The 26,796-nt window shown below is 39.8% G+C and overlaps 1 long non-coding RNA gene across 3 annotated transcripts in view; it reads left to right on the top strand.

Annotated features, from left to right (window-relative positions):
• Positions 1 to 16,451, top strand: part of LOC116394921 (uncharacterized) — a 78,248-nt gene extending 61,797 nt beyond the window's left edge. For all 3 annotated transcript variants that reach the window (XR_004213485.1, XR_004213486.1, XR_004213484.1), the window contains one exon: positions 6,165 to 16,451. This is a non-coding gene — a long non-coding RNA (uncharacterized LOC116394921). The remainder of the gene's footprint in view (positions 1 to 6,164) is intronic.
• The last annotated feature ends 10,345 nt before the right edge of the window (positions 16,452 to 26,796 follow it).

The following is a 26,796-nucleotide window of genomic DNA, read 5'->3' as shown; positions in this document are numbered from 1 at the left end:
GGATTGATTTCCCATACTGCCACGCAGTTGGCTGCATTTATATTCCATGCCTGTGGCTCTGTGACCCCTGGTTCTCCTTTGATGTGGCAGGCAGAAGCACAAACTAGGATGAGGCAGAAAGAGACAAGGCTGAGGGATAGCAAAAGGTGAAACAGTCTACAATGGGAGGGGGATAGAGATTTTTCTTGTGGTGCAGCTTTCTAGGAGGGATGAGAGGATGGGGATGAGGGAGTGAAAAGAGAGTTTGCAGGGAGAAGCGCGAACCAATGAAGCCATCATCTGACAGATCTGTGAGGGTTTGCACTGAGGGCGGGTTGGTGGTGGGTGGGCAGAAAGGAAGCTAGGCCGAGGGAAAGGGATCGAGTGATGGTGGGGGGTTGGGAGAGGGCATGACAGTGGCGCGAGCTGATAGAGACGTCAGCGCCGCTTCAGTAATCTCACGACGGCTGGCCGCAGCGAGGGGCCATTGGGGGGCCCACGAGAGCAGAAGCATGATAGAGCAGACCACCCCGCAACACTAGCGGGGGGCCAGGCAGTATGGACAAATCAAAGCGGGAAGAAGCAATTTTTGAGAAATTACAGAAATCTCCATGGAAATTAGCATGAAACACTTTCTAATCTCTTGCTTTTCACCATGGACGATAGGGGTCAGTGCTTCAAGTTCTCCAGCCCTTGGTTTCTCTTTCTCTCTCGCCCCATCCCTAATTTCATTATTCCCTCTTGATTTTTTTTTTTTTCTCCCTCCTGCTTTTTATGTATACTCATTTTACAGCCCCTCCCTCCACTCATATTCTTCAACCATTCATTTGCTTGAACCCTTTTCATTGACCACAATTAAACGTTTAGATTTCAAAGGCAAATCAAGGGAGAGCCAAGCCATGCCCTCAGAGTGACACAGGATCAAGCTGCTGGGTGCTTTGGAGTCTCAGATGGGGTGAATCCCCCAAGATGTGTCCTCTGCACCCTTCCTTTCGTTCCTGTGTCTGTCAGAGCTCAGAACACTGTTCAAATGAATGGGAGGAGTGGGGCACCCCTAGTTGTGACCATGTGGTTATTGGTAATCAGCAGCAATACAATGACACCGTAAGCCATAATTCTTCTCATCACAATTGCGTGCGATCTCAACAATACGGGACAAAATGTGCTTTGAGAAAATGCTTGTGGAACAGTATTGTAGATGTGCGTACCAGAATTTTAGATTGTTCTGCAGTTTGTTTGGGTCTTTTCATACTTTTGTTGGTGTTTAATTAGCTTTGGTTTGATTTGCATTCAGCCTTCGCATTATAAATTGGATTAATTCAGAGTACAGGTGCTTTAACGCTGTCAACTTTTTAAAATCATGGACAAGAGTGTTTTTAGTCTGCAGTGTAATTGAGTTTGGACCCTGTATTTTAGAATTGCTCATTATTTTCCTTCATGTTATTAACATCAAGAGGAAAATATATTTGTATACTGTTATCTACCTAGCTTACACAAAACAACCCAAAGCTTTTTTTCCCCCACTCTGCATCCATGTCCTGTTTCATGGTCGTGGTCGTGTCATCAAACATTGTACTAAACGGAGCCGCTGCCGCCTCGCTGAAGCACATACACACAGAGCGAGACTTTGTGTATTGTGCTGCATGTAAATTGTTCCTCGTGTGTACGCTTCATGGCCGGTGATAATATAAAACTTATTTGGGTTAAAAAAAAAAAAAAAAGAAGAGAAACATCACATTTTAAAAATCAGAATTGTGTAATATAACATACTCTGCCCTAAAACTGGATAATAAATTCATGACATTTTGCCATTTATCAAATTCAGTATAAAACGTTGTTTTTAGATAAATTAGATAAATGATGCATTTAAAAAAATAAAAATAAAATGTTTTTCTTTCTCCTGCTTCACTATTAGGAGACAGCAAAGAGGTTGCCAGGAAATTCAATCGAGGCATATCCAAAAGAGACCGAGTCTCTTGAAGCCTCAGTACAAACAAGAGCGAATGGGGAAAAAAGAATTTGGTCAATTTTCTGACCTGTTGTACTTCAATATAGATAAATAGTTGCATTCAGTCACAGCAGTAGCAATTTATCTGGTTTTATAATTGTATCAAGGATTTGCAGTGTTCATACACTGTTATTTAAATTCAACGAGGGACATGGTTGAACTCAGAAAATGAAATTCTGGTTCTCTTGTACTTATCATCCTGATATGTTGGTGAAGGATTTTTCCTGAACTTACAATTTCAAATCACTTCCACACATCTCTGCCTTATTAAATACAGATGCACACAAATTCACTAGTAGGTACAGTAGACGGAAGATAGAAATAATGGGCATTAGGTCTGAAAGTAAAATAGTGGCATTTGATTAGCATTACATTGTATGCTGATTCATGGAGAATGGCTGTAGAGTAACGGTGGTGGAGGCTTAATTAGAGTGCTTGCAGATGTGGCACATTGCAGTGACAAGCAGTAGAAATGTGTGTAAGATATAGAAACCCTTCTAACCTCTCGTTAAACCCTCTCTTCCATTCTAACAGTTTGCCCTCTAATTAAGCTCCAGAAGATGATTTTCTTTGTTTTAACTGTTCACATGCAATTTTGCTAATTGCAACCATGGAAAATGACAGTATTGTCCAAAATCATGATCTGTGGTATCGTCTGAACATAATATGTCAAAAAGAAGCCTCAGAAATGATAAACTATAAATATGTGGAAAAGTTGCACTTTTTGTGAATGCCGGTTAGGAACACGTCAAACTCACAATACATTTAGTCTTTTTAAACGTTTCAATTAGAAGTGTTTATTATTTCTAGAATTAAATTAGTTGAAGATGATATTTCAATTCAGAATCAGATTTTAAAATGTCTCCTGAAATCTTATCCACCATGGTTATTTTTTAACAAATCTACAAGCCATGGTGCAAATTGAATAAAGTCTTAATTTTTGTGGCGCTGTGGTTATTGCGTCTGAAGGAATATAACAAGGCTTTACACATATGAAGCTTGAGACCTCATTTAACCTAGATGGTACAAACATTTGGCAGGGCCTGAGTGTACCTGCTCTGAGTTGCGGTTCTGCCTGTAATAGATAGATGGCACTGTATCCAAGGTAGAGCAAAGGGCCAGAGACTTCTCTCTACCATCTTTCAGGGTCTTACTCTCATTATCCATCCGAAAATTAACCTGTCAATTTATCAATCAACACCATCTTGAGTTTTCTGCCTCCTGTTTGGCGACTAGCATTGCAACGACGCCGGCACACTGATAACCGGGAGGAATGTGTTTGTTAGTGTAGTGAATGAGTGCATTATCACTTAAATGACTGCTATGAATCACAATTGCTGCCAGGCGGTTGATAAGAGGTAAATACACAAGCATTTTGATTTGAAAGTATATATCTGTTTATGTATTCTTTTATGTGTCAAGAAATAAGGTCAGCGCCAGGCGCACAGTATTTTGGCTTTGTCGCACACCGTTTTCTTTAAATCCCATACAGTGTAAGGCCAGGTTGTATTGTGAAGAGTGAATTCTCCATTTTTGCCACCAATGCCACTGAAAAGGAAGCGGTTTAGACTAAATGACGAGCTTGCATTTACTTTAAAAATGGTAAATGTACACAGTGTGTTAAAGTAGAATGATTATTTTATACCCACAAGAACGACTTGAAACAATACAAAGCAATACAACATTTAAATCTACACAGAAGATCATCGCTAATAATAATGTCCATACATTAGACATTATTAATATTGTTGTTATTGTAGAAATATAATAATAATAATAATAATAATAATAATGATAACTTCCATATTTAGTGAACAATCATGACAGTATATACAGTATGATTATTTTAGTTTAATCTTTACAATCTTTTAATCTTTTTTTTTTTGTACTCTGAATATTCAATCCAAATTGTATTAGTAATTTACTGAAGCAATATTATTTATTTATTGATAATTTTAGAAATAATACAGAATTGCAAATATATCAATATTATCATTTAAATGTGTTTCAAGGACATAGCACACATGGTCTTAATACTTCTGTATTGACTTTGGAGTTAACGTTATATCAGCTCTTAAAAATATCTAAAAGGGAGGCGGGTTGAAATATGTGTTTGCATGCTCAGCATGCTACAGAGTTATAATAAGCACTGGGACATGTCTTTATCTCTAAATGGGTTATAATGTGATAAGCTAAACTAGACCCTCAAAAATCCCTACCAAGTGCAACCGCGGGTGGGGGACCTCAATTGCTTCAGTTCATTCTCCCTTTTCCCTGGTATTTTCTTCTTCTCTGTTCAGGTTATTAGCCGCTACATTACTGGATTGGCCGAAAATGAACCGAACAGAACCAGATAGGGGCTGTGAATAGCGGGAGGGACTTTTCTTTTTCCAATTGTTGTTATTTGCAAATGGTCTTATTGTGTAGAGGTGTTGGAGAGGAGGGGGCGCTAGTGAGGAAAAATGGCAGAGGGTATTTTAAAACGCTGACAAAAAGATGAGAGAAAAAAGAACACAACATCTGGTAATTTGTTTCAGCAAGCTTAGCCTAATGATGTAAGCAGATTACTTTCCAACAGAGTGGGAAAGGGGCATAGAGGTTGTTTTTTTTTCCCCTTATGGGTCTGCCCTGTTAAAGAGTGAGACAGAAGCCACCGCCATATACACCATTAGTTCATATTGGTGACTCTTTGTGTGCTTTCCAGTGCCTTTTGATAATTCACATGCTCAAGAAGTGGATTTCTGATCAGATCAGAAAATCGCTGCTTATTTTGCACGCTATTTTAGCAGCTATAAAAGGGGAACCTCCCCGACTATCTGAGGTGGGGGTGTAAGTCACTCCATGCCGTGGGTGCCCCCGGCCCGATTTGCTCCCTCTCCTCAGAGAGCAGGGATCAGTGGTATGCCCAGATTGAAAGGGAGGGCAGGAACCCGGCGTGATGAAGGACACTGGCTCCCTGTCAATGTGTGGAGGAGACTGGAGGATGAAACACACCATTAAGACCAATTTAGAGTGTTGCTCTAAATTTCAGCAGGACTGATCGATCCTGACAGGAGGGCATCGTACCGCCTGCCAGATCACTTAAACCACTGCCCCTTGTCTCACGTTGCTTAATGTCATGTCATTGGCTATCATTCCCAGTCGAACACTGAGCTGCTGTATTTCGTTTCAATTACTACTTGTAGGATTACCTTTTTATTTTTACACATCAGTAATCAATGAGGATTTTGATAATAATGTCATAATGCAATCTCTGTATTGCATTCTGTCCTTTTTTTCTCTATTCTTAATCCAAAGTGAAATCCTCTGAGACTCGTTGTCCTGTTGGTTTATTGATTTTTTTTTTTCCCTTGCTCGGTAAACATTGGACAGAAACTTGAGAACCAAGGTACAGAAAAAAAACTATTCCTTACTCAAGGGTTTAACCATGATCAGAAAGGTATTCACAAGGTAATAACAAATGATAATGCCATTTAATTATAGAACTCAAAGTGCTTCACAGAGTAAAACAAGAAAGATATCCCAAAATCTGACAAAAAAATGAAATGAAAAAGCTAAACCAATTTATAATAACTAAACAGTCTCAGTAACAAAGGAGGAATAAAACCTATTAAGATTAATGATGACACATAAAACTAATCAACGTAAATAACAAAGTAAGATGAGAATAAATAACCCCTCAAAATCAGTGTTGATTCTGTACCAGTAATGTATTTAATGCACATATATAAGGAAACATATGCAGCTGTATGTACATCCAGATTGCGAATGTTGTGATATATGCAGAGTCCTAGCATACGCGGTGTGTTATTATTGTTGTGCTGCTATCTGCCGGCGCTGTGCTGACATTTTATATGCCATCTATTTATTAGTTGGGATGTTCATTGAGGCAGCTCAGGTTAAGTATCTTGCTCAGTGTCTGACTGGAGATATTGAACCTGCAGTCCTCTTGTACCAAGTTCAGTTCCCTAACCACAACCAGTTTGCCCCTTTGAAGGATGAGGTCTCGGCAAGAGTGGTGCTATGTATACCACACAGACAGTGATCTATTCCGTGTCTGATATCATGTTGCTCCATGTCACTGACTGATGTTACCTGCATCCCCCCGTGATGATTAGATCCATGACTGCGCCTACAGTTCCCTTATAAAATCAGTTCCTTTCTTTTAACCCACAAGACGCTGAGTCCCCTATCGGAGAGAAAAGAGCGAGCGGGTGAATGAGTGAGGGGGAAAGAAAAGGTAAAGTTATTTTAAAGGCTGATATTGCTTCATTGTGTGCTGTCATTCCATCCTTGACAAATGTTCCTCATCTGAGTTGGTGTCATGCTCCACTGTATAAATGGGTTATGAGCTTGAATATAAGTTATGTAAGTTGCAATGCTTTGAGACATCTGCTAAGCACATTCATATGTAATGGCACATAATGTAATAAAAATAATGGAGGAAACATAGAAGATTTATCTCCCATTATAAAGCAGCCATGCTCTGCTTTATTGCAACCTTCCACCTGCACCCTGAAACAGGTTTTGAAATAGAGAGCTCTCCTTGGCTGCGAAATTATCAAACTCAACTTATTCACACCATGAAGGGTCTGCACACTTGTTACCCTTAAAAGCATTTTAAATATTTTTTTCTTTATGATGGCTTTTATGACTAGTGTTTGCAAAACAAAACATTAAAATATGGTTTCTCCACATCTATAGACCAACTATAAGTAAGTTAAATAAGACTTGTGAATTTTCTGCTTTTAAATGTAGGATTAAATGGGTAACTGGGCAAGTTATTATTTTTAAATGACATGATTAATGCTGTCAGAAATAGACAAATATTTTTAGAATCAATCAAAACATCAAAAGGTATGTATCAAGTAGTCTAGTGTAAAAATATTCAGATATTGAGCCTGAAATATGATCTGGTCTCTATGATGAGGGGAGTGAACTAGTAGAAGATTGTTCCTTTAATGATTTGCACGGTGTGTATCTTCAGGGGCTTTCTGTGCCACCAGCTGAGGCGTTAATACAAATATAGCAGATCATTTGTGAACTAACCTGTTTTTAAGTGGCTTTCTCCAAAAGTGTGACAGGCAGGTGGGGAAACATGGCAGAAGTAATTAGATATTTGCTGTTATTGAACCATCCTGAGAATTCAGATTTTTCAGGTGACGCAACTTTTAAAATCTGAAGATTCTGATGTTGGTTCATCTATCCAGCCATCCATTTGTGTCTTACAATTGCTATAAAATTAAAACAACTCACTCTACAAAAAGAACATCTCGTTAAATAATCTCATTAGCTTTAGCTGCTTTCTTTTAAAAAAAATAAATAGTCGGGCAATTGATAAAGTCTAAGCTCCACCTTCGCCGCCTCTCCATTTTGTAATCACAGGCAGTTTGGCAGCACAACGTAATTAGTTTGCACGCCAGATTTCCCATGAGTCCCAACCTAGCTCAAAGCCAATCCCTTCCTCATCAGCAGCCCAGAGACTAAACACCTACTTTATCTGGTTCCCCCAAGGCTGTCCATCCATGGGGAGTCAGGGTGCCCTCAAAAACATTGCCAATGAGGGCTCCAATGCCTCAGGCTGATATGGGTGAAACTTCAGATGGCAGATGGCAGAAGGAAGGAAAAGGACCATATCTTTGAGGTAGAACTGCCAAACAAAAGTGGAACATCATATCCTAGAGCCTTACGTCCCAGGGCTGAGATTAAAGCATGAAATATATGTTTAGATGAGCCACAAATGTCTTCATATCAAAAACTGTAAGTGATCAAAGTGTCTGATGTGTGGAGGCATGCTGCAGGGTATTTTTGTATGTATTCACCAGTTGACAGTAGCTGAGGAAATGTTTCACAGCTTGTTCAAATGTCATCATTGATAAAGAGGACAGCTGAAGTTGAGTTTAATTTATTACAGCTGCTATCTGTTGTAGAATAAGGTAGTGCTACGGTGCATGTGCTTTGCTTTATATCATACGTGTATCAGTATCACACTAGATCTCTACATCTTATATTCGTTGTGACCGAGTGCTGTGTTTGAAAGAAATGGTGAAGGACAGTATTTATTTTTTTCTCAATCTTATCCAGTTCACTCTTTTCATTTTAAGTATTTGTACACATCTGAATTACCTCTTGCCAGTCAACAGCAAGAAGTGATCGGGCAGTTTTTAATACCACTAGGCCCATCTGGGAGAAGGACCCTTTTCATTCGACATACTTGGCTGCTTGTCGCCTCACCATAATGGGCACGTTGAACGAGCTCTGAAGCAATAGCCAATTAAATGCCTTGAAGGGGATGCCTCGAGGCCCTGCATGAAAGGCTTCAGGTGTGAAATGCTTGTTTTTCAAGAGTGCTGCAAATGTTGGCTGCTTTCAAGTTTGCTATTGCCCTGCTGGCTTCCCCTTCCAGCCCACCCCAGCAGCCCTTCTCATGTGGAGGAGGGTAGAGGGTAGAGGTGATGGGCAAGAGAAGACCACTTAAGTACAATTTTCTATTCAGTGTTCCAAACCTGTGCACTCTCGTGTTTTTCACCGCTGCCTCGTAACGGCGAACAGAGTTTCAGATGATGCAGACAATAGCTTTTTAGCGTACAATAGAGAGAAGAGGAGAAGCTGAAGGGCAGACAGGGGGATATGTGGATGAGACAGAAAGTCTGTGCGTGAATCCAAACCGGAGGCTGTGGTGATTGGGTGATGGCCGTGGTTTGCTGGGAGGAGGCTTAAAAGGAGATGGATTGTTTGCTAATTGTGGTCATTGCTGACCAGAACATGACAGGTTCAATGACTACTTTTAATACGTTATTGAATACAACAGAACCTTGAAACGCAATTGTGAGAAAAGCAAGAATGTTAATAGTTCAAGTGTAAGAACAGGCTGCCTTGTCTTTGTGCAATAAAACATCTATGTCTGAAGTGTTAAATCCAGTCTGGATTGAAGTATTTATTTAAACCGCTATATTTCTACTCTCAATTCTTACAACATAGAAGTTGAGAAACAGTCTTAGATCATTGAGGAGTACCATTAAAAGATGCCTGTGCGGGACTAAGAGGGAATAAATCCAGGGGATATTAATCTTATTAGGATCATACATCACTGTGGTGTTTGGTGAGGAGACAAATGAATAGGCGCCTGTTTATCTGAGCTAAGCTATGTGGTTTACCTAACCATCACTCAGGGCACATATTGCCACTAATAAATTGGTTAAGTCTGAGCAGAGTGATTGTAATGAAGTTAAGGGACTGGCTTGTCCGAGCTCTCGCCACTACAGCCAGCTATTCTCGCTTCCCTCTTTTTATCTGTCCAGATTGGGAGAGCCCTTTCGATAAGATGAAGAGAGGAGGAATCAAAATAAATGGAGTCCATTACAAGCAGCAATGCATCAACTGCTTGATAAAGTGATTAATAAACAGGCTGGGATTGTGATTGATTAAAGCATTTAATCAAACTGTTAAAAAGCCCTATTGGCAATGGTGCATAAATGCCCTGCACGGTTTAAATGTATAAAACGCTACATAACCATTGTTTTTTCTTTCAAAAATATTACAAACCTGTGTTTGTCTGAGGCATACGAAACCATGTTTTATATGGTTCAGAAAAGTACTCGCTTCTCTTTTTTTACACAATTAATGATAAGTGTGCACTCATATGTAGAACATTGTGTTTCTCGCAAATCTTAGCCCATTTTTTTTCAAATTTAAACAAAAGAGCAGTGATTGACTTAACATGTACTCATTAAAGATGTTTTAAAAAGGGCTAGATACGCTTGCATTAGACCTCCAAACAGTGAGTAATCAATGACTAAAATCACTTGCAATTCCAAGGCAGTGGGTGAGTGGGCAGTGACAGGCTGGTAATGTTTGTGAGACTGAAATGTCATTCAAATTCGCTAATGCAAAGGGAAATACATAGAGCAGATTGACACGTCGAGCTTGGTAAAGTTCAACCTTGATGTATAGCGCATTAAGATAGGAAATTACAGATGTTGTAATTATCAGAAATGACTGACCTTGTGCAAAAGAGTGCGAGGTTAAAGTACTTGTACTTTGCTTTTAAAATGTGTAGCACAAGAAAAGATTGGCGAGTATCTGTAAATGGCAGGCTTTTATTGAAATTCATGGGGCAAATGGGGAGAAAGCAATGTTCAGAATCATTTTCACATTCAGAAGAAAGGTATAATGAGCTGCAGAGTTGGAGAGAGGGTGCATTTAGTTCTGCTTGTTATTTTCATAGTTGAAAATGATCAGTTTACATTTACCACATGAATTCACATGGGAGCATTGTTTCACCATATGTCGATATATAAAACACAGATACATAAATGCACTATGCCCCATCTTTGAGGCATGCCTGAGCTTTTCCAATAATAACCTACAAGTATAACAGCCAGTGTGAAAGAGGTAAAATACCAGAGTTGGCTACAGGAGTCTATGGCAAGAGTTTGTTGCAGGGGAAAGTCTAGAGGCTAAATCGCTGGTGGAAGTAATGCACACACAATTTCAGAGGTTTGAATCCAGCTCACAACAGTCATTGACTCTTTATCATGTCACTGTAAAAGTACCAGCAGTAGTAGAAAGTAATAAGTACATTTTTTCTGATTTGTAACTACATTTTGAGGTACTTGTAGTTTACTTCCATAATAGTATTTCCATTCTATGCTAGTGTATACATCTACTCCACTACATTTCAGAGGGAAATATTGTACTTATGATGTATTACTTTACATGAAACTACCCAACAATCTAAGTTATTTTTTTTAATCGTTGTACTTCATCCAGCTAAAAAAGCATTAAAATAGTTATGTGTTATTGCATGAGCAACAACAATCACATTGTTTAATATTTATAAATAAAACAATGCAGGGTTCATTCTGTGTTCATAATGTTGTTTTTGATAGCTCAAGTATGTTTTGCTGACTTTCGTTTAAGTAACTTTTTTGAATGTAGGACTTTTACAGTGTGATATTTCTACAGAATGAAGGATCTGAATACCTCTTCCAACACTGAGTACCAGTATATCAAATTGTCTTTGTCTGTACTGTACTATGTTGAGCCAACAACTTCACTAAAGCAAGGACAGGGCCAGTTCTTCCAGTGGGCATTTTGGAAGTCTACTGACTGCTACAGTAAAGCCAACGTTGTTAAACCTGCGTTCTCATATCTGTGTCAACCTGAAGCTATAAAGGCAAACACCAGACATGCAAGCGCCCACAATGCAATGTTTTGTGCAAATGATTGCATGCGTTTCTTTATCCTTTGCCTTGGGAAGATCCATTAGTAACAGTCTTTTGTGTTTTTAGAGTAATAATCATTTGACACTACGTTGAAATAACTAGATACAGTATGTGCTATTTAATCTGAAGTCTCTTTCAAATGAATAGGAGTCAAATTAATGACACATGAATGACTTGTTAATTATGCAAATGGGGTGCCGCAGGAACCTGGTAAGTTGCGGGAACTCTGTCATCTAAAAGGGTATGGTGAGTGTGATAGTGTAGCGGCTTGGCACAGCTCACTTGATGTAATGACAGGTCAATTTGACTGGCTTTATGCTCTGCACCCTGGTTCCTTTCTGGTCTGCTCTGGTGTGGCTGCCCCAGCCGCCTCCCCCACCCCCCTCTCTCGTGTCCCTTGGACTTTGATTTCTCCTTTGTTCCATTGGCTCCTCTACTGACACTTCCCAAGAATAAGAGATGCCACGCAACCATGGCCCTTTCACACCAGACCGATGACCTCTGTCTCTTCCATGCATGACCTCTCACCTAGAAGCTGACAGCTTGATTAATTGAAGAATGTTATGATTTATGAGTATCTTCTCAGCATGATTAACAAGGCAACAGGTGGCACAACCAAACAGCTAGCAAGAACATTACTTAGAGGGGAGAAAACAATGGAGGATTATATTTAGAAACCATGTTTTGTCCAACAGTGACCGTCAATTTGGTTAAGCCATATATCATTTTGACTTTTTTGTCTACCACTGCAGTTAGGATATCTTCACATAGAGGTTTCTTTTGTGTCCAACTTGTCAGCCCAGTCAGACTTGCAGGAAGATGTCACATCACAACAATGTGGTTAAGCATAAAGCTCATCCAGTGTTCCGATTATCAACTCACCATGTATTCAGTGCAAAGTTTGCAGTTGCATATGAAGAAGGGAAGTCTAAAAATCCAGCAAAAGAAAGTAGGTTGTATAATGTTTAACACAAAGAAATCATTTTCAAGTTGACGTCTATACTGTATCTGCATGGCTCTCTCTGCATGTGATTACTGCTGACTCTGTGTTAATGCTTGAGTCTGCACAGCGATGAGTGTCATTTGGAGAGCAGCATGTAAGAGGAAACGGTGTCAGTCGTGACACAGGGCCACATCCAATTGTCTACCCAAAGCTCTGCGAGTTAACTCACCTGACAGCTCCCTCGATAAGTCTGTCTTGTAGTTGAGACACTTAACTGCGTAATGGAAGTTGGTGGTCTAACTCAGGTGACAAGGGGATGGGAGTGTTGAAGAGGTCACATGAGACCTTCTCATCGACTAAGTCAGTCACAGAGAAGGACTATAGAGTGGGATAGCAGTCTCTTGACACAGTGTCATCAGCAGACTGTCCAACTGAGCAAAAGCGCATGGTAAGATGTGGCCTTTTCCTTTGACATGGATTTGTTTTGACCTCGGCTTCAGGCGGTGACAACTGATGGGTGATTGATGGTGCTGTTTCAGCAGTGTCAGTGGAAAAGCCAGGCTCCTCGGAGAACATTTCTCTGACCCACAGTGACCTGGCTCTAACTTGTGTTGGACAACAAAAGATGGTCACCTACAGTTAGTGCCTGTCTTCTTTCCCTTGCCTGATTGTTTTCCAAGAAAGTCTTTGGTTTTTTTTCAAATAGCAAAAGCAGTGCAAACTGCAATAGTGGCTGTTTTATATTTCCAGATTAACTTTACTCTTTGCAGGCTTGTATGGCTTTCAGTTTTGTTGTTGTCCTGCTTGTTGCAAGTCACTAACTATTATAGTAAGACTCGGATACATTTTACACTTGTAATGCTCAAAAAAACCCTGCACCATGTGAAGTTGCAGTGACTGATAGCTACTGGGTAAAGACACGTTGGAGTGCTGTGTTTACAAAGAATCGCCATCAATGAAAAATTAATTATCTGTGAGTCAGCAAAGGTTAATTCTGGTCAGAAACCTTTCGATCCGGAGGAGCTGACCCCGGCAGTGCTGGTCGACGCACTTGTGCATAGCTGAGGTGACACATGCAGTGACCTGTGACATGGGCAGTGACAGCAGAGTAAACTGGGCCATGCTCCCCTGCCTCACTGTGCCTGGAGAGCTTAGAGGGCTCCCAGCTGAGCGGAGCAGGTTAAAGCGCAGCGCTGCTCCCGTGTCACCAGACCAGCCCGTGATCAGTAGCTCCGTCTTCAGCAAACACTCCCCAGTCCTGCCACCCACCTCTGTTGTCTCCTAGAGACAGTGCTACCCACCGCTGGTTGCCCCATATGTTTGGGCTGCACACAAGGTGGTTTCTCGGATACTGTGGTTGCTAATTATAAATTTAATTTGCATTTTAATTAGAATGGTGGAAAATTAAAGCCTGCCAGCTGGAGAATTTCAAAACGCTTTCCCTCCCTCCTTTTTTGTCTCTCCCTCCTCTCTCCTAGTTTAAACTTAGCATGACTCTGTCCTTTATTTGTATGAGAACAGCAGTAGGACCTCCTCGGTGTGGGACAGGGTGGTGTATCTTCTGAATCATTCTTTCTTTAGAGTAGTGTTTGATAAGTTTCTATATGTGTGGTGAAAATTCCCATGTTCAACCATATCTTTCCTAATTAAATCATTTATGGCTCATTTGACACCTCCCATAATGTAGTTAAGCTCATAAAACTCATTGATATTTTATGGGAATCCTAATAAGTCATTGAATGTCTTCTTCTTCTGTGGTTTGATTAGTTAAACAAGGCCCAATTCCCTGTCATGGTGCTCAATTGACACACTTTACACATGCTGGGAAGTAAGTGATCTGTATGTGTGGGCTGGTAATATCATTCAGTTTTGGTTATTATTTTCCAATCTCCATAATTCGTCCCGTTCCCCATGTTGTTCCCCCATGGTCATTCTCATTCCCTCTATTACCACCCACGGGCGTCCTTGCTCAATAATTGTCATTAATTGATTGACAGCTCTGATAGACCCAACTAACCCCAGTTCTGCTCTCATGTCCATGTTTTAAATGAGAGCTTGTACATCCAGTGACCTTGTCTGCCCATCAACTGTCAGTGAATGTGAAGCCAATCCAGGGAATGTCTCACCTTAGCAAAGTAGACCGTCCTAAATGATTGTAATTGGTTTGTGGATCTATCTTGAGTTGTACTGTGTTGTGCATGGTAAAATCTGGTTAAAGTTTGGTTTAGTTTAAAGTGAATGTGTTATCTAAAGCATGCATTTGTCATTACAATCCCAGTTATCCTTGTCCCTTTTAATCTCATTTCTATCACACCAGGTTGTGTTTTCATGTGCTTGAGCAAACCAAGACTGCCATTCAAGTTAACAGAATTCAAAGATGTGCTTTTAATCCTGGAAACCCATCACAGCAAGACGTCATCTTATTGTGTAATTTCTCTAAATCCATGTCAAATTATGTTAATAAGAATGTAGTTACTTTCAACTAAAAAAACATAAGCCCTATTTTTCTTTGACAGGAATCCAAAAAATATCAATGCGTTTAGTCATGTGTTGACTGGATATTTTTTTTATATTTGGCTTTAAAAATGTAAAGAGTTAAGCATTTCCTAACACAAACATTAACAGTTTTCTAGGACTCCGCTCCACCTTTTTGCGGCAGCTGAACTATTGTTAATATAGGCTCTATAATAATGTTTTCTCTACAATAGTCCATGCGTACACTGTGTCCTAGGCACATGTAATGTCTGACATTCTTCCAGGTTGTTTTGGTTTGGGAGGCTGCCAGCCCCAGTTTTGCACCTCTTTGCAGGCCCAGTTTGATGTGGTGTGAATAACATTCAGACATACACACACGCCCTCATTAGCATTCATTCAGGGAAGTAATGCAGGACACCCTCTCTGCTCTGAGGGTGGCATTTGGCAAGGGCCAAATACACCTGGCAAAAAACCTCTATCTTACTCCGTCCCATCATGTTCATCACATTGAGTTTTCCATCATGCACTCAAAAACAGTCCAGAACATCTTTGTTTAAAGCGGATTACTTGACAATAGAGGAAACACATCCATTTATATCACGCTATAGTAAGCTACGATTGCTTCTTTATACTGTCAAATTGCATATAAATGCCGTAGACAATAGAATTCATATCAAAGTCTTTGATGTGATGCATTTGGGAAAATCTGTGTAAAGCTGCAATTAGACTACTGATTAATTTAAAAGAATGAAAGCACAAGAGAACAGTCCATTCAGTGACCCTCAGAAGTCTGGCATGCAGCAGCTTCTCCCTCTAAGGCATGGATCCATCAGCCTTAGTCTGGAGCAACAGTGGCTATCTAAAAAAGGCTTGGCAGGAGGAGGAAGGCGGGCATTCTCCAGATCTGAATCTGTGGACTGCTGTGTTTGTTACTCTGTAAAACAATTTCTCTGTCTAGCCTTGTAAGACACATCCATTCTGCTACTTGAACTTTAGCGTTATTGTTCAGATATGTTGTAGTATCATTGATGGTAAAACTCCATGTTGATCTTTAGATGATGGAAGCTCTTCAAAGGTGCTTTCACTAGTTTGCTAAGTTTGGTAAGCAAGAGTAAGAATAGAAGCTCTGGCAATTAAAGTTTTAGAAAAAGTTGGTTAAAAAAACCCCGTTATAAACGCGTATAGAAATCTAGTGAATAATATTCCTTTTGCTGAAAAAATTGTCTTGGCAGCTGGCTATTCAAGACCCCTTTTAGATTTATCTTTGTCAATTGTCAAATATTTGAGTGTATGAAGTGGTGTGATGAGGTGCAGAGACAGATATTTGAAGGGATTTTAACTCATTTGAGCAATTACATGCTTAACTGGCCCAAGATAATCTGTCATCCAAAGCTTCTGTCTCGGGCTCTCCCTCTCTTTTCCAATCCTCCACTCTCTCATACCCTCCTACGTGGCACAAGAGAAGCTCAGAATAGTGGGATTTAGAGCACAAAAGCTTATCCTGAATGGAATGAAGGCCTCGGAGAAATTAATTGCTTCTAACAAACAGCATGACTGCTAGCATGTTTTGTGTCCCATTCTTATCAGCCTCCAGAGGTAGAGGGGCGGGCGACCGGTCTGGAAAGGGTGAACCTACAAACGGGGGAAGTGGGTTACAGGAATTTGTGTTTACATTATTTGAATGTTATTCAAGGATGGATGGCAGCAAAGGCTTAATGCAGGGTATTTGTATAGGCATGTGTCACGCGGAGCATGTGATCTCCCCAGTTGTTGCATCTGAATGAAGCATTACATTTGACATCAGGAAAGCAATACAGGTGATCAGAACAAACACTGGAGACATGTTGCTAAATATACTGTATATTTAAATGTCCATATAGTGTGCCTGAAATAGAAAAACGTGTCTTTGCATGGCTACAAGTTGTCTTCTAGGAGAAACAGGATATTATATCCATTTCAGTTTATGCACTGCATCAGGACAAGAACTTTGTTTAAAGGTTAAATGTCCAAGAATCATTACAGAAATTAAGTATATATGTTTTAAAAAAAAAGGTATATATCTGAATATCCTTGTATAGCAAAACAGCCTGTAAATCATGTATTTACCCATTAATTTACAAGAAAACATCTCTAGTAATTAATGAACTATATATATTTGGAGAGCATTCAGGGAAGCATTAGCTCAGGCAGTTATGGGATTTACTTGTGAGGGTGTATGGCATATTTGCCCCAGTTCTGTTCTCTGCTTGCTCCCACTCCCACATGTCACCATTCTGTCCACCACCACCAGCGTGGCATCTATCATCCACCACAGACGCCGCGGCACCCCACAAAAGGAGGCTGGAGCATGCACAAAGACATTTGCATTTTTGCATCTCATTATGGTTATAATTGCATGCCAGTTTAAGCAGCTCGCTCTCCATTATCTCGCGTAATTTTATCAGTGACGTTTGAAACGTGTGTTTAAATGTCAATTATTGACTACAAAAAAGGAGTGACCTTCTTGGAGTCATCTCTCTCCCTCTATCTCACTCCACTCCTCCATCCCCTGTTTATCTCCCCCCCCCTCATTCTCTCTCTCTCTTTCTCTGTCTGTCTGTCTCTCTGTCTGTCTGTCCATGGTCTTGTTCATTCCTTATGTCTTATTTGGGTTCTCTCACTGTCATGCTAGCTATATGTTGAAGAACTTGGCTTATCACATTTGATGACAACTGTCAGTTGACATGCATGCTGTTAATATTGTTAATATACTCACTGTCAACAGCTTTTCTTAAGATCTCATTAAAACAACAGCTATAATTAAGAAAGTGTCTCAAACAATGACACAATGCACCACATCATCAGTGATAAGTAATGAACTCGGTACAAGCTTTACTTGTATTAAATGTATATGGGGATATGTTATATATGTTGGATCCATGCACCATGGCATTGCTGTCATCCAGTCATTGATAAGTGAATCAACAAAGTGATGGATTAATACGCCTAACTTTGAGCACCAGTGTTTAGTAATGAATATTTACAATATTTAGCTATATGGCAATAATTTGACATCATATTTGCTATTAGAAATTCATATGCATTTTCTATAAATCATATTAGAATATCAAACTGCACATTATATCGTGCTATACACAGAACAACCATTATTATAAAAACTTTTTAAAACATAAAAAGAATTCTCAAATATATTTATAGTCAGAAAACTATCTTGTAATAGTAATAGTTTTATTGATGTAGCAAAAGAATGTACAAGCCGTGTTGCCTTACACCACAGCACGAAAGAAATCGATGGGTGTGAACATTAGAAAGAACTGATAATGTGTAAATAAATTCCTTTTAGGACTTAAAAACGTCCCATTAAGTAACAGAACAGAGTGGTGTTTTTCTACAATTGCTAATGTGCACGATATCTAATCTGCTGCTCTTTTGAGAAAGAATTCCTTCTCCATTAGAGCCCTTTTGGTTGTGATATTCAGGATGTTGCATTATTACTCAATGGACAATCTGCCTAACCTCCAGCCATCATTGTAATTTCTGAAATCCTGTTTAACAATGGATACATTCTCACAAAATTGCATCTTATTATATTTAGGAAACGTACTTGTTAAAGTCAGCAGCCCTTCCTGCTTTGACAACTTTATACTTTATATACTTTAAGGAGAGAACTTTTCCTCATAATGTGAAAGTGTTTCTCAGATACTGTATACAATACAGTTTAGTGTTATTGATGTACTTCTAGTGCAGATATGGCATCAAGGAAGAGACAGGTTTCGTATACTAATGAATAATACAATATTTATTTGTTTTAAAAGATGTTGTTTTCCTTGCATACATAATGATATGAAAAATAGTTTTCCAAACTTCAGTTCAAGCTAAGATGTCCTAAATATATTTTTTTCAAAAGCTTTTGAAGATTGTAATTGATTTTGTTGTGTGTCCTTCTCTTTAATCTCCTCATTATATGAAAGGCCAGCCTTTGTTTTTCACCTGAAAATGAATAATAAATGAATAGAGACTCAAAACTCTTCATTACTTATGAATCCTGTATTTGAGTCATAATTGATGAATAGAGACATTGGAGGATATTCCACTTATAATAACTACACACTGCACAGTGAATACGGTTCAGTATAATGTATGGCAAAGTTGCATAGTGCTGCAGCAGAATGAGCATGTAATGAGATGACAACCGGAGGAACCACAATCTTTAGGAGTTTATCAAACTACTTGCACCTTCTAATTAAAGGAAGCACAACCCACCAGGACACATTTACATTTGATTTGATTTGAAGCAGAAAATGTCCCCATTAGAACCCTCCTCCCCATGAATATGACAGTAATTGCAGTCTCACTCTGTTGCTGTTGTCCTTCGCTAACACATTTAGCAAATTTACCTCGTACTGTAGGTTATTATTGTGCCATACAGTCTGGGGAATCAAATAAATCACTTAGGTTATCTTATTAATTAAGTCAAAATAAATTTGCTAGAGCCAATTTATTCTCTCCAAATACCATGGGATCCCTCACTGCAACTAATGGCATAGTCTGACATTTCATAGTCTTAACAAATAACCTAAAGTAATTCATTTAGAATGTTCCAATTAGAGATCATTTCTTGTGGCTGTAGCATAGTACACACACATGAATTTGCATTGTAAGTTGAGCAGATGGTGTCAGACTATTGTTGTGTTTTCTTTTGAAATCCTACTAGCGGTCTTAATTATGAACCGGGGCTTTTTAAAGAAATGTTATCTCCCATATAGAATTTTTAACTCTAGCTATAACTGCATCAAAGTATCGGGCAGCAGTAACAGCTAATTTGTATCATGAGCTGAATAGTTATTATATTGTTCCATATACCACACGTTTACTCCGAGAGGATTTGTCACTTTCTTCACTGATAAACACATTAGTAATTTAGCAAGTGTTCCACCAGTAACAGCCCAAAGCAGACGACGAGACCTAGAGCGAGTGTGTAGCAGGCATACGACAGTGCTGAACCTCAGTGCCCCTGCCCTCACCCGCCCCTCAGGCCCTCAGTGGAATAACACTTGATCCACGGCTCTTGAGTCTCTGTCCACGCCTCCCTTTTATGGCCTGTGGGCATGTGAAGACCCCGAGCCAGCCGTGCTTATCTGACCCTAACCTTGGCGTATGGTGACCTTGACCTGCACCTCACCCCTTCCTCATCCTCAGGGCTACATCTGTTCCTTTCCCTAGGACACCCAAGTAGTTAGTGATATTGAAACATCACCTTGGGGCTCCATTTGTTTTCTCTGGAGAGGTCAGTGAGGGGTTGTCATTAGGACTGAACTTGATCCCCTGCTTCCCCATAAATTGGTCCGTCCGTGCAAGGAGTGAGCACACTGTAAATAATGAGCGTGTAATGCTGAACATGAAACACTATCTCAAAACTGACACTCTATACTTTCCCTTTTTACATTACATAGATGCATTTGCTTCTAGTCAAATGTGTTCATGATGCCAGAGCAAAACTACAATCCACAAACATATCTGAGGCAAACAGTGTTTCTTGGTGTAACAATTGTTTGTGAAACAAAAGAAGCCTGCATTTGAAACTTTTCTTTTATATGAATAGTTAAGCCTAACAAAAAAAAAAAACCCACACAGTTGTCACTTTTCTCATTAAGTAATTGTAGCCACTTAAAATGTAACCTCACCTAAAATGAAGCATACATTGCGTCAGCCTCACAATTGTGTTGGGTGTTGTCATTTCAACTCATTGGTTTGTCCCAGGGTGCTATCTTGATTGTGATGCCCTTCATTATTTTGATTAGTGTTTCGCAGTTCTGTGAATTGGCTGACCTTTTCCAGAGTATTACCTTTATTCTCTCCTGCAGAAAAAAGCATCATTGCCGTGCGGCTATGCCATGGAAGATGGAGTTGGTATTAATATTAATGAACATGCACTGACAATGTCAGGTTTTAATGGATAATAAATTAAAGGATTCTTATTGATAATTAACTGTGTGTGGGCAATAAACAACCAAGGCAGGATGCCGTCTTTGTTAGCAAAGATATTTTAATAAATCATAAGAGGGAGATAAAATGGTTTATTCTTTCCTGTCGTGGAGATCAAATTCATGCCACACAACCCGTAAAGGAAAGATGCATTTGGGAAATTAAGGGGAAGAAAGAAGGCCACATAACGTATCATATCGCGTTCGCTAAGTACGTGAAAATGTATTTTCCTTCTCTATCAGTCTCATGGTATCATATCACACTGGAGTCAAGGGGGAGGCTAAAGGTTACAACTCTGAAACATGGCATTGATCCTAACACCTGACAGCATCCCTCTCTTTGTTTCTCACCGTCTCATTCTGTTCTTTGTAATTATAACACACGGCATTTTCCCCTTTTGTTACTCTTCTTTTCATTGTTAAATAAAACAAACCAAGAAAAAATAATAACATGATTGTTCCCTAGATTTAATGTATCTCTGTGGTGTTATCAAAGACAGTAGTTTAGGAGAAATTACTCTTTTATCTTATTCTCTCTATTATATCGGCCGAGACTGCTGAAACCAAAGGTGTTGTCGAGCCTGGTGTGCTCTGCATGTCATAAATCAGACCTAACTGACGTTTTTTTAAAGAAAATGAATATCCACCCACTCTCTGTGGAAGGGCCATGGTATTTGTATGGTCAATGTGACCTTTCTCCATACCCTCTCAGATTAGGTGTACGACATAGAAAATTGCGTTCTTGCTGCAGTCCATAAATCATACCAGGCCATTTTTTTTCTTTAAAGAGGTATGTAAATACCAGTGTACTAGCTAGGTAAACAACACTAACCCTGATACAAATGGCTTGAAAATTGAAGAAAAGCACCTTATTTTTCAGCTGAAATTGCTTTTGAAACCCAGTCCTGGCACATGGGATGAAGGAGCCATGAAATGATTTGTGCTGGGGGAATAGAAATGGGTTGATGATAACCACACTCGACACAGTTCCTGTGTTGGGGAGTTCTAGCAATGATCAAAGATATCATTGTTGCACATTATTTCCCCCCATGCAGACCCCAAATGCATCAGTATCTGAAGTGACATCCACCCCCATGCACTCAGAGTATATTTTTCGTTTTAGGGGACAAAGGCCCTCCACCACAGTACAGCGAGGGCCGAGCATAACCAGTCAGTCCTGCTGCTGCCATGCAAGCCCTCAGAGAACTTGTACAAAACATTGGTTCACATATTGAAAACATGTAGTATCTGTCATTTACAGTATGTTAAGAGGTGAATGTTTGCATTACATGTTATTTCTATAATGTGAACATTATCACACAATCATATGATGCATAAAATAGAGAAAAGGAGAGAGAGAGAGATCTTGTTTCTAAATAAAATATAAGCCATCTGACCAAAGTTTTTGAACTCCTTTTCAAATTCCTTTTTTAAATTATAGTCCATGTCAGAATAACAGGATGCAATTTTGTTTAGCAACTGAAATTGAAGAGAAATCGTATGCCAAAGAAAGAGGCTTTGTCGTAATCTACAACAACAAATTTATCTTCAATTGCAATCAGAGTAGACCAACGAACATATAGTACACAACGGAAACATTAGGTCTTTGGGGTTTATTTGCAACATAATTGCTGTGGGATAGAAACAGAAATGGAAAGAAATGGGTCTGTTGCCGAGTTTATACACTAGATTTCTGGATTTGCAGCAAATGTGGAGCTTCAGTCTGTCCCCTCAGAGTCTTCCGCCATGTGGAGTTTGACTTCTCTAAGGATCAAGTGTAGACAAAAGGGTATTTATCTGGTCAGCCTGTAAACCAAGCATAAGGAGCCAGTCTGCTTCTTTGGCTACACTGTTAGTTGTGTTATAGTTACCATTTCTTTTAAACCTAAGTAGTTTCCATGGCCTTTTTGGCATCTCAACACCTGCATAGTGAGTCTCAAGGAGAGCTGCAGGGCGCAACCCATGATAGCCAGAGGGACAGCTAATTCCCAACATCTGGTACAAGCTGGTGCTGTCCGTAGTATCGCCCTGATCGTGATATCGCTGCGGCGGACGCTGCTTGGCAGCTTGTGGCATCAGACTGTTGAAGAATCACCCCCATCGTGTTCTAAGCAGAATGGGCGGAGAGCAAACTGTTTCATTTCAGCACGGTGGACCATTGATGCCTGCAGTAGATCCCCTGTTATCTAATCAAACAGCACTGGTCAGTTATGATGCCAACTCCTAAATCCACAGCCGTCTGTAAAGCCGTAGGGGGAGATTAACCGCTACAGCGCCAATGTCCTACATTCAAAGACTTCCTCTTAAGATCTCTTTTTCTGGAAAGTACAGTTATCCATACAAGCAAACACAGACAGACACACACAGACATACAGCCTAAAGTAAGAGTCCTTCATGCTGTAATGGGGCTATCACAAAGACCACACAGCTTGCATTTTGGAAGAAGACTTGATGCTTTCTAAACCCTCTTTGTCTGCGACCACTAGAATATCTCGAAGAGGCTTGAGCTGTTGTGGAGCATTGGAGAATGTGTTGTTTTGCCATGTAGGTGCTACCTCGTGTCTAAGATCCCCCATGAGTAGAAGACAATAAGAACTTACAAAGAAAAGTGGTCCAAGACATTTATCCTTTCGCTCTTGCAGTCTGCCGGAGCCCTAATAAGAACACGTTTTTCTACGTTTACCCTGTTATGTAGGTGCACTTCATTATAACCCAATAAGCAGAAGCTCTCACATATAGCCACCAAAGAGCTCTGGGCACTTTTTTAATATTTATATCACAGCCTGGTGTGGCAGTAATGATATTAGGGAGCTGACGAAATTCTCCACCCAGCTGGACATGTTAATTGAGAAGCTACGATTTAAAGGCAAAGTTCACATTTGTGCAGATGGCGGGACAATGCAAGATGGCAAACCTAGGTCAGTGTCATTTTCAAGCTATACCTTAATGGCAGCAATTTTTTTTCTCTCGCTCCTTTTTTTCCTCAAGTTTGACACATACTAGTCCCCGAGGTCCATAGCAGTCTTTGGGGCTGGTCCCTGTACCTTAGTGCCCTTGACGGTGGACTATATTTTACAGTTGATATAATGGCAACATTCTCTGTCCCGCCTCCACTTTCAGGGTTAGTGAGTGCATGTGTGTGGCATGAAGATGTGAGAGAGGAAAAGGAGTATTAGAAAAATGACATGGTTATAATTTGAATTAAAGAAAGATCCTTTTTTTTCTTTTTCTTTTTTGAATGCACAAACGAATATATGAGTTGCATAAATGAACAAATAAGTTGGATTGAGCTTCTCATTTGTTATCAAAAACTGGTAATTGCTGTAGGTTACTGCTCTGGAGAACTGTACCTGAAAGTTATAGGACATTGTACAAATGTCAAATTAAACTATTATGTTCACCAGAGCCAACTGCCGTAGGGCCCAAGTTCACCTCCTGCAAATACATGCCTCCTCACTCAGGGACCTGTCCTTATAAGTAATATGCAGAAGTGTGGGGATAATGTGGCCATAAATCAATGGTATTTGTTTGATTTCAAACGACAATGTTAGATTTAGATTAGATTATCAAGGCTAATGCAATTCTAAAGTTATATTACACCAGTGTAAACAGTAAAATGATTACACTGCATGCAGGCATCAGTGAAAGTCACACTGCTGGGAAGTCTAACAGATGGGTTTATCCTCAGTGAGATGGATACTGTCGCACCACACATCTACATCAAATTAGAGTACCCACAGCGAGTCCTCCCCCCACTCTGACCATACACCGGAAAGCAGGTGTCTGCTTAATAATTTGGTCAAAGATCAGTGAGTTAAAGGTTGAGGCCAGGGGCAGAGAGGGCCGGGGTCATCCTGGTGGGTAGGGAGGTGGTGAGACATGATCTCCTCAAGTCTGGAACAGCCAAACCCCAAGGTCATCCATTAGTGCTCTGTCCCATTGGTGCGGGAAGACCCACAATAAATTTACTGTGCACCCTTAACCCTTTTAATACTCGCCATGACCCAGATGAGGAGATCAGCTCCCTTAGGGAGGGGCACATTACATTATTAGCACTGTGCATTCATCCATTGACAGCTATTATATTCTAACAGTGTATTATGGGTGACTTCATACTGTAAATGCTTCAACACAAATACGAGACAATAATGCGCAATACAATCATTCTTTTAACATTTTTGTTTAGCTGTGAGTTCAGTGTATTTTAATCAATGAAATTGCCTGAATAAGTCTGCCCTGAGTCATGTTATTAATAGCGCGAGTGAGATTGCATCTTTAATTTAAATTACTGCAAGTTATTTTAATATCTAGAGACCCTCCCCTGGCCATCTGTGATCAGTTTCAAACGTGCAGATGATAGTGTCCGTGTCTTGCCAAATTTTTAGAGAACATCTCAGTTATGACTGATCATTATCTGCTCTTTCAAACAATGAGCAACTTATCTACCTTTTTAATGCGATGCATTTTTCTATTCTTACAAGAAAAGGTGAGGCTGCAAGGAAGAAGGAGAATGAAATGTCAACAGTGTCAACCACTCGCTTTAAATAGGACTCTCCTATGATCCCTTGCTACCATGCTCGGTCAAACCTTTCCAGGTGTCAAGACTGGGCGTCAGTAAAAGAAATTAAAGTGACATAGTGTTGACAGGAAGAAAAGACATTCCAGTTTTCACCCCTCTCAGGACAATGAGGGAGCCATCACCTCGGCTCAGACACAGGCACTAATGAATCAAGCAACACCTTAAGTTCTGCAGTACAGGGGACTTTTGGCCGGGGGGCACCCATATAGTGTCATTGATAATGGGATCCTGTATTGGACTGCTGTTGATTTGATGTCTACCACAACCTCTCCCATGGCCTGCCATTTTGACACAGCTTAATTTTGCTCCTTGCTCATGAAGACATCCTGTTAGATGGTGTTGCACAAGTGTTAGGTCTCCATCCTTCCTGGTTGTATCTCTTCTCTCAGAGCCTGAAGACCTGCAGTGTTTTATTATGCAAAGATCGCTTTGTTAAATATATATTACCCACAAGGCACATGGTAATAATGCAGGTGTGGGGGGGCAGCAGTGTGTTAAAGTAAGGTGAAGTTATTTGAGTTTACTATGTAGAATATACAGGGATGGAAAGCTTCCTTGAATATTTCACTAAAGTAAAAGTACTGTTTGTGTAAAAATGTACTTGGATAAAAAAAAGTAGGTCAGTTAAAATGTTCACTGAGTAAATGTTACTGCGTTACATTATCAGATTTTAAAAGGTGGTTATTAAGACAGAATTGTATACGATATATGAAAGAACAATTACATTTACAAAAAAAACTTCTTTAGGCTACAAAATATATTGCATTAACATTCAACATATGGCGGCTGGTGGTAGTACATCACACCACAAGGGCCTGACGTCCAAACCAACAATACATTATTTTCTGTCTGAACCCGGGATCTGAGCCTCGTGCACTACAAAGTCCTCCACAAACTGCTCTTAGGTTCAATCTCTCATTCATTCTCAATGCATAATATGACCAGTCCACTTCTCTGTCCCACTGTGCTTCTCAAATGTTTTCATGTTTTCAACATTTTGAGCTGATTGGCTGCTCTTCAGTTACAACTGTGACAGAGATTTTCACCTTGTTGACGGTAATTCCTTTGCCGAGATAGTTTACTTTAAACATGACCTACAATAATGTCCTTATTTTTATTGCATTGTTGGTGCATCTTTTGTACTGTTCACAAACTGCTAGGCCTGGCCCAAATGCACCCTTTGCACCCACCCCACTCTGTTAGTGCGCATACACATTCAACATGTATCTTTTAAAGAAGCGTCACCTCTCCGGACATGGAGCGCTGTCCTCCTGCAGCTGCAGATACACCAGCAGCTTCTTTTCTGCTGCTGATTTGGCAACATTTTGTTTCTGTCTTACACGGTTTATCATGTCTTTCAAAAAAATACTTGAGTAAAAGCAAAATTACAGATTTTTTTTAAAAAGTAGACGCACACTCGTACAAAAAACAACTTTTTTTTACAGTAACAAGAATACATTTACTTTGTTACTCCCACTCCTGCGAATACAAGTTTAACAGTACGCAAAGTGATTCACTGTGTACAGTTTTGTGGTCAACATTTGGTGTGTTTTTTTGTACATTTTACATTCTCACAGTTTTCCTCCAAACCACAGCTTCTT

This window comes from Anarrhichthys ocellatus, unplaced genomic scaffold (assembly GCF_004355925.1).
Source record: "Anarrhichthys ocellatus isolate YVR2014 unplaced genomic scaffold, GSC_Weel_1.0 scaffold2, whole genome shotgun sequence".
NCBI lineage: Eukaryota > Metazoa > Chordata > Actinopteri > Perciformes > Anarhichadidae > Anarrhichthys > Anarrhichthys ocellatus.
This window is presented reverse-complemented; position numbering and strand designations above follow the sequence as displayed.